Raw genomic sequence first — 9,792 nt, 5'->3', positions numbered from 1 at the left:
TTGTACTAACAGGTAACCAGTGCAAAGATTTAAGAACGGGTGTGATGTGTTGATATTTCTTGGTACCAGTGAGAATGCGTGCAGCTGCATTTTGAATTAGTTGTAACCTGTGAGTACTTGATTTTGAGAGTCCAGTGAATAAACCATTACAGTAATCTAATCTATTTGTTATAAAAGCGTGGATTAATTTTTCTGAGTCTGATTTTGACAGAAAGCCCCTCAATTTGGAGATATTTTTGAGATGATAGAAAGATGATCTGGTAATGTGATTGATATGATTTCTGAAATTTAGATCGCTGTCAATGATTACACCCAGATTCCTTGCTTCAGTTTTGCTGTTTAGAGAGAGAGAATTGAGATGTGCTGCAATTTTCTGTCTCTGAGCCTGTGCACCAAAGATGAGTATTTCTGTCTTGTCTTTGTTTAGTTGTAAAACATTTTCTGACATCCAATGATTGATATCTTTGATACACTGAGTGAGGGATATTATGGGTGATAGGTCATCTGGGTGTAGTGAAATGTAAAGTTGCGAGTCATCTGCATAATTATGGTAACTAAGATAATGTTTGCGTATGACATGTGAGAGTGGAAGTGTTATGGTTATAATATCGGGTATAATACTGAACATGATAAAAAGCTGAGTTTAAAAGAAGAGCTTATGGCTAATAATAATAATTCATGGTAAAATGTGGTTAAAAGGACTGTCATGATTATAATGTTGAATGTTGTTTAAAACAGGATATAAGCAATGAAAATAATAGTAATTCAGGGAAAGACTTGATTAATAAGATAGTTCATGATTTTCATATGTTAATATAGCAATTCATTACAAAGAGTGAGTTAAAGAAGAAGAAGAATTCATTGTTTTCATGTGTCTTGAGTTAAAAAGGTTAAAATGATGATTGATCATCTATTCGGTGTTCAACTGCTTTTGCCTGGCAGGTATGGAAGACGACAACAGAGACAGTAACAGCACTTACAGATAAAAATAGTTTATTTTATATCACATTTTGTTTACAACATTTTATTTACCTTTTATCAAAATTCACTTGCATAAGTTATATTTTTGGAACTTCAATTGTTTTTATTTTCTTTATCAAGTCTGTGGCGAATGTGCTGCACAGTGATCGATTGTTGATGCCTGTTTTCCGTGTTGTCGAGGAAGCAGTATGGCTGACTGATGAGAATACACACTGGCTGCTAACGTGTCGTGCTCGTGTAGTTTTTCCACCTTTTTTACATTATATTTTCCCCGGCAACGGGGCGTAACATTTGGAGGCACCGCTGGGATTGTGTGCAGCGTGGTTAAACATCTTCGAGAGGTGTCCCCAGCCGTCACACATCCTTTTAAAAAAAAGAAAAAAAGAAACGACCGCGACTATCGGAGCATGTGAGGAGCGGCCGCCGTGGGACCCCGACCGTCTTCGGCTGCAAGTTATCTGAGGTATTGCTACATACCAGGAGAGCTACTGCTAAGAAGATAAATCGGTACCACTAGCCGATAGCACCCACACTTTGCTAGAAGAATGGCGTCGACGGAGATAGAGAAACTACAACTCGGAGTTATAAGAGAACTGTGTTTGCTGCCGAAAGAAAGTTTATTGGAGCTGTGTGACTACCTAATCCAAGCCGGAGCGGAGCTCGAGCATGTTAGCAGCAAAGGACGGACGGCTCTCATCACGCTAATCTCATGCTACATCCAGAGAGAAGAGCTAGAGGACCTTGAGGATCAAGGTATGGCTGAATTACTCCATCTGCAAGACAAAGTCACCGAGTTACAGGCCGTGTGTAATGCTAGTGCAGCAAAACAAGCGGAGGAGCAGCAGAAAAAGAAAGATGAAGAGGAGGAAACATTATTAAAGGAAATTGAAGTTTTGCAGCTCCAGCTAGCCAGCAAACAGAACGGGAGAGACAACAAGGAAAAAAGAGACACCAAAAACAACGGTTACAACAGACAGGTAATACAGAACACAGCCCACAATTCTCCCCCTCATCACTGGCACAAAGACTTTAAAATTGCTGGACAAATTGGTGAGCCTGGCCAAAAAGATAAATTGACTTTTTCAAGTTTAGCTCGCCAGATTGAACATGGTCTGAGTAAGGGGTTTCCAGAGTTAGAGATTGTGGATACAGTGATTAGAGCCATAGCGCCTGGCATGCAGCTTCGCAGCTATTTGGAGGGCAAAGTGAACTTAACCTTACCAACATTGAGACGAATCCTCCGTTCACATTATCAAGAGAAAAGTGCAACTGATCTCTACACACAGCTGACTTCTGAGGTGCAAGGATTAAAAGAAACCCCCCAGAACTTCCTCATCCGCACTCTCGACCTGAGACAAAAGATCTTGTTTGCCTCGCAGGAATCTGAGTCAGGTCTCCAATATGATCCTGGGCTTGTACAAAGAATGTTTCTTCACACTGTGTTAACTGGACTCCAGAACGACAACATTAAGCGGGATCTTCAGCCTTACTTGGAGCAAGCTGACATCTCCGATGAACTGTTGCTTGAGAGAATGAACACTGCATGTGCCTGTGAGACAGAGAGACAGATGAAAAAGAAAATGGCAGGGCAACAGAAGCAAGTCACTGTACACTCAGCACAGTCAAGTGATGTTCCTGCTGTAAAGAATGAAAAACCAGCTACTCACCAAAATCCTAAAGTTTCCCCTGTCGTTCTCTCCCAGCTGGAGGAGATTAAATCTGAGATAGCTGTGCTGAAAGAACTGAAAGTTGAAGTGTCTCAAATCAGAGAGTCCATGCTACAGCCCCAGCACGCGCCCAGACCACAACCACCAGCAGGGGGAGCCGATGGCACATCAGGACTGCAATTCCCAGGTCAGCAGATGCAGGATTTGCCACAGAGCTACTGGTTCAATGCAGGCCCTAGACATCGAAGTGGAACCGCCCAGTACCAGCAAAGATTTGCTCCACAACGCAGTTTCCCTCCACCCAATCGCGGACGAGCGAGGAGATGTTTTGGCTGTCAACAGAGTGGAGTTGAAGATTATTGCACACACTGTTACAGGTGTGGCAGCAGCGAGCATTTCCTTGCTGGATGTCGAGCAAGAGGACAGAGACAATTTGGAGGTGAGCCTTTAAACGGAGGAAGGTCATTCGCACGGGACAGGGAGTGACCCATCACACAGCAAGGTCCCAGCACTGCGCACACTGTGGACAGAAAGGAGAAGGGGTAATTCTGAAACAGTGCACATCCTGTAAAAATGTACTTTATTGTTCTAGGCCATGTCAGGTTGATAATTGGGCTGAACACAAAAAACATTGTAAACCTCTCTCATGTATGACTGCAAACGCCACCTCAAAAACAGAAAAACAAGCTAAGAGAGCCCCGTTGGTAGGAGAGAAACACATGGTTAACTGCTTCATCCAAGGTCAAAGGGTTCAAGCTTTGTGGGACTCAGGTTCCCAAGTGACAATAATTGACGAGTTATGGAAAGAAGTGCACTTACCAGACACAAGACTAAGAGACATTTCTGACATTTTGGATGTGACACCGGCCCTAGACATAAAGGCAGCAAATGGGGAGAGCATGCCATATACAGGTTGGGTGGAGATAACTTTCAGGTTAGCTTCCGGTGCTGCAGCTAAGACCGAAGTAATTGTTCCCACACTTGTAATGAAAGGTGGTAAACTTGCTCAACCAATCATCGGCTCAAATGTAATCAAAATCATTATTGACAGTGAAATGAAACAATCAGATACTACTCACAGGGAACAGCTAAGCGAAACAGTGAGGGCAGCATTCCCAGGCCACACAGACACTTTTGTAAGACAAGTAACCGCTGTTGTTGAGCAAGTCAGTGTCAGGCAAGCAAATGAGTATATAGTCAAGACAAAAAGGGAGAGAGTCAACATACCCAAACACCTGTCAGTCCAAGTTGAGTGTCACGTCCACATGGACTCCCCACAGGAGGATGCAACACTAATCTTCGAGCCTGATGTGAATCCGCGCTGGACAGAGGGACTTGAACTGTGTGACATGCTTGTAGAGGTAACCAGAGGCACAAGAAAACCCTCTATCACTGTAAGTGTGCAGAATCCAACAGATCACGACATAGTGTTAGCAGGGAGAACTGTTATTGGGACTGTTCAGTATGTCCAGGCTTTCTACCCCGCCTCCATGCTAGAGAGATCCCGCCTACCATCATCAGTCACAACAAATCACATCACGGCTGAAGAGGATCAAATTAACAGTAATGTTTGGGACCCACCTGTAAATCTGAGTCACCTCAGCGAGCCAGAGCAGGAAGTAGTTCGCCAGATGTTAAGAGAGGAGTCCGCCTCTTTTTCAAAAACAGATGATGATATTGGCTGCATAGACAAATTACAACTTAGCATATCGTTGAAAGACACTGAGCCTGTAGCAAAAACATATCTCTCTGTGCCCAAACCCCTGTATCAGGAAATGAAGGACTACCTGAATGACCTCATCGCTCAGGGTTGGGTAGAGAAATCTAACTCCCCTTATGCTTCACCAGTCGTATGTGTCCGAAAAAAAGACGGCAGTCTACGACTGTGCATTGACTACCGTGAGGTGAACAGGAAGACGCTCCCTGACCGTCAGCCTATCCCCAGGGTACAAGATATTATGGATGGCCTAGGAGGCAACTCTTGGTTCTCTCTCCTCGACCAAGGAAAGGCGTACCATCAGGGATTTATGGCGAGGGAGAGCAGACCACTGACCGCTTTTGTGACACCATGGGGTCTCTATGAGTGGATCAGGATTCCCTTCGGTCTTATGAACGCTCCAGCCGCCTTTCAGCGCTGTATGGAGGATTGTTTGGAAGGGCTGAGAGATAACATCTGTATCCCTTATTTAGACGACACCTTGGTCTTCAGCAGAACCTTTGAGGATCACGTCGAACATGTGAGGACAGTGCTACAGCGGCTACGTCAGCATGGTATAAAGTTAAAACCTAGAAAATGTGAAGTGTTCAGACGTGAGGTCCGCTACTTGGGACGCATCGTGTCTGCGGAGGGCAGTAAAATGGACCCTGCCGACACGGCAGCAGTGAGAGCCTTAAAGGAGAAGAGGCCACAGACTGTGGGAGAACTGAGATCAGTCATGGGGCTCCTGAGCTACTACCGGCAGTACATCAGAGACTTTTCCCGCATCGCCGGCCCTCTTTATGCCCTGACAGAATCAGACCCCAAATCAGACAAACACAAAGACAGTAACACGAGGACAAGAAAAGTGAAAGGAAAGTTTAAAGGGGCACCTTCACACAAACCGATCACATGGACTGAGGAACATCAACTGATACTGGAGAGACTGATTGATTGCCTGGTTGAGCCACCGATTCTTGGATTCCCAGACTTCAACAAATCATTCATCTTACACACAGATGCATCACACAAAGGTTTAGGTGCTGTATTATATCAAGAACAGGACGGTAAGCTACGTGTAATAGCCTATGCATCACGCACCCTGACAAAAGCAGAAAAGAACTATCATCTTCATTCAGGGAAACTTGAATTTTTAGCATTAAAGTGGGCTGTTACTGAGCGTTTCAGAGACTATTTGATTGGCTCCTCCTGTACTGTCTTTACAGACAACAATCCACTTACCTATGTGTTGTCAACAGCCAAACTCAATGCAACGGGGCATAGGTGGGTTGCAGAATTAGCCGACTTTGACCTAATTATCAAGTATCGTCCGGGAAAAGAAAATTGTGATGCTGATGGTCTTTCAAGAATGCCCTGTGACATAGACACCATGATGGAGGAATGCACAGAAGAAATGTCATCCCCTTCAGTGCAGGCCACAGTACAAGCTGTAGAGAGTGATGCTTCACACACAGTGTGGTCCATGATGTCTTTTGAGTGTGCAGAAATGTGTGGAGACACACCTACACCATTTTCCAAAACAGATATATGTCAAGCACAGAGAGATGATCAAACCATTGGCCCAGTCATTGCCTGGAAACAATCAAAAGAGAAGCCTACAAGAGAGCAGTTAAAGTCATTCAATGTACAGTCAAAATGTTTGCTTCGTGACTGGGAGAAACTTACCTTTGATGGAGATGGAATACTTCAACGAAAGAATGCAACCAGAACTCAACTTGTTCTTCCTGAAAAATACAAATCAACAGTTTTGAGACAGCTCCACAACGAGATGGGACATCAAGGCGTGGAACGCACAACATCGCTCATCCGGGATCGCTTCTTCTGGCCACACATGCAGCGAGAAATAGAGCACTACGTCACACAAAGCTGTACATGCCTGAAACAGAAAAAGCCCTGCAGAGAATCCAGAGCTCCATTCGTACCGATTGTCACCACTCAGCCATTCGAGCTTGTATCCATTGACTTCCTGCATCTGGATAAGTGTCGGGGTGGATATGAATACATATTGTTGATAGTAGATCATTACACACGCTTTGCACAAGCCTACCCTACAACATCAAAATCTGCAAAGACTGTCGCTGATAAAATATTCAATGATTACGCGCTGAAGTTTGGGTTCCCTCTAAGAATTCACCACGACCAGGGAGGTGAATTCGAGAATCAATTGTTTGCACAGCTGAAGAAAAATTGTGGAGTGATGGGCTCTCGAACCACGCCCTATCACCCGCAAGGCAACGGGCAAGTGGAACGGCTAAACAGAACATTGCTACAAATGCTGAGAACGCTCACAGAGAAACAAAAGTCAGACTGGAGAGAGTCATTGCCCAAGCTCATCTATGCATATAACAGCACCAGAAGTGAAGTTACAGGTTTTTCACCTTTTTATCTCCTGTTCGGCAGATCTCCAAGATTACCTGTTGACTTATTGTTTGGCTTGACCCCAGAGACTGGAACTGCTGATCATCGAGAGTACATGAAAAAGTGGAAACAACAGATGCAAGAGGCTTATGAGATCACAAAAGCAAATGCAAAAAAATGTGCTGAGAGGAGCAAGAGGAATCATGATAACAAAGTCAGGAGTTCTGTTTTGAATGAGGGCGACCGTGTTCTCATTAGGAATATGACACCTAGAGGGGGAACGGGAAAGCTAAGAAATCACTGGGAAGATTGCATCCACAAAGTCATCCGTCAGGTGGGAAAAGACATGCCCATATATGAAGTGATACCTGAGCAAGGCAAAGCGAGAGGACGTAGGATCCTGCACCGTAACCTCCTGTTGCCATGTGACCATTTGCCTCTAGAGATTCAGTTGAAACCAGCAAAAGTGAAAAGACAAATCACAGCTCAGACTCGACGAGACAAAGATCAAACAGACCAAGAGACAAACAATGACGATAGTGATGATGATGACTACGGATACTATCCACTCAGACATCAGCCTGTGCCACAGCCTCAAGTCCACACAGAAAGAGAGGATGCTGAAAGTGTCACACAGCTCATGCAGGACGTTGAGCCTGAGCATCAGGATATGCACCAGCTGGAGCGGGACACACGAGATCCACTGTTAGAAGAGGACATGTCAATTCAAGAGGAGACTGCACTGGAGGAGAGAATACCAGCACCACAGTCACCTGCTCAAATTGAAGATCACAGTGAGAATGAACAGCAGTGTCAACGACCAGCAAGAGAGAGACGGCCCCCAAGAGTCTTCACATATGATCAGCTTGGCCATCCCAGTTGCTGTGGCGCCGGTCTCCCAGGTAACCTGATGTGCTACTATCCTCCAACATCATATGGGGCCATGCAAGCAGCAAGTACATGGACAGCTCCAGTACAGCACTGGAATTATCAGCCTGCTGTTGCACATGGCTACTGAAAGAAGAAGATGCACTTACACACACACATCATACACATATCATATACGCTCATTGATGGACTTTCTCACAAACTGAGTGTTGATAAACACGTGCACACATTGTACACTCATTGATGGACTGTTGGACACTGAGTGTTGATGCGCACATAATACACACATGCACTTATGGATGGACTGTTTCATGAACTGAGTGCTGACATGCTTACAGATACACATACTGTACCTGAGACAGTCATGAATGGACTAATGAACAATCAGAGTATTCATGCACATGTGTCGCACACTCCTGGACTTTGAAGAAGCTGAGTGATTGTATACACTGTTGAATGAAGGATTAATTTGATGACACTGTACAGTAGCTAAATGCTTTAAACATAACTTAATTACCTTCCTCACCTGCTGGTTGAGATGTCGGGGACGACATCTGTGTTGTAGGGGAGTGTGTTATGGTTATAATATCGGGTATAATACTGAACATGATAAAAAGCTGAGTTTAAAAGAAGAGCTTATGGCTAATAATAATAATTCATGGTAAAATGTGGTTAAAAGGACTGTGTCATGATTATAATGTTGAATGTTGTTTAAAACAGGATATAAGCAATGAAAATAATAGTAATTCATGGAAAGACTTGATTAATAAGATAGTTCATGATTTTCATATGTTAATATAGCAATTCATTACAAAGAGTGAGTTAAAGAAGAAGAAGAATTCATTGTTTTCATGTGTCTTGAGTTAAAAAGGTTAAAATGATGATTGATCATCTATTCGGTGTTCAACTGCTTTTGCCTGGCAGGTATGGAAGACGACAACAGAGACAGTAACAGCACTTACAGATAAAAATAGTTTATTTTATATCACATTTTGTTTACAACATTTTATTTACCTTTTATCAAAATTCACTTGCATAAGTTATATTTTTGGAACTTCAATTGTTTTTATTTTCTTTATCAAGTCTGTGGCGAATGTGCTGCACAGTGATCGATTGTTGATGCCTGTTTTCCGTGTTGTCGAGGAAGCAGTATGGCTGACTGATGAGAATACACACTGGCTGCTAACGTGTCGTGCTCGTGTAGTTTTTCCACCTTTTTTACATTATCTTTTCCCCGGCAACGGGGCGTAACAGAAGCATGTAGAGATTGAATAGCAGTGGTCCAAGAATTGACCCTTGTGGTACCCCACATGTAATCTTCGTTCTGTTGGAGGTAAATTCACCAATGGAGACATAAAACTGCCTATCATGAAGGTAGGTTCTGAACCAGGTTAGAACTGGACCAGACAAGCCAACCCACCTTTCAAGCCTTTCCAGTAAGATTTTGTGGTCGATAGTGTCAAACGCAGAACTAAGATCAAGTAGAACAAGAATGGAGATTTTTTTGGAGTCTGTGTTCATATGTAGATCATTTAAAACTTTGATAAGTGCCGTTTCTGTGCTATGGTGGGGACGAAAACCAGACTGATAAGTATCTAAAAGGCTATTTGATGCAAGATAGTTCTTGAGCTGAATGTAGACTGCTTTTTCAAGTATTTTGCTGAAGAACGGTAGATTGGAGATAGGTCTGTAATTTGCAATGACATTTTGATCCAGATTGTTCTTCTTCAGGAGTGGTTTGATAACAGCTGTTTTTAGTGATGTGGGAAATATACCTGACTGGAGAGACCAGTTAATGATATGTAGAACCTCTGGTGCTAGGCAGTTAAAAACATTTTTGAAAAAAGCAGTTGGGAGAGGATCCAGACAGCAGGTGGAGGATCTGAGCTGACCAACAATATTGTCAAGCTCTGTCAGATTTAAACAGTTAAAGTGAGACATGACACAGGTGGAGTTTCTGGAGAAAGGAAGGGCAAGTTCAGTTGTAGATTTTAGAGCACTAATGTTTTGTCTAATAGTAATGATTTTGTTATTAAAGAAAGAAGCAAATTGATCACATTTTTCTGAGGACAACATTTCTGAGGGAATGGTGGATGGTGGGTTAATAAGTCTGTCCACAGTGAAGAATAGCACTTTGCTGTTATTAATATTTTCATTGATGATTTTAGAAAAGAATGATTG

Source organism: Eutrigla gurnardus, assembly GCF_963514095.1.
Source record: "Eutrigla gurnardus genome assembly, chromosome: 3".
Lineage (NCBI taxonomy): Eukaryota > Metazoa > Chordata > Actinopteri > Perciformes > Triglidae > Eutrigla > Eutrigla gurnardus.
This window is presented reverse-complemented; position numbering follows the sequence as displayed.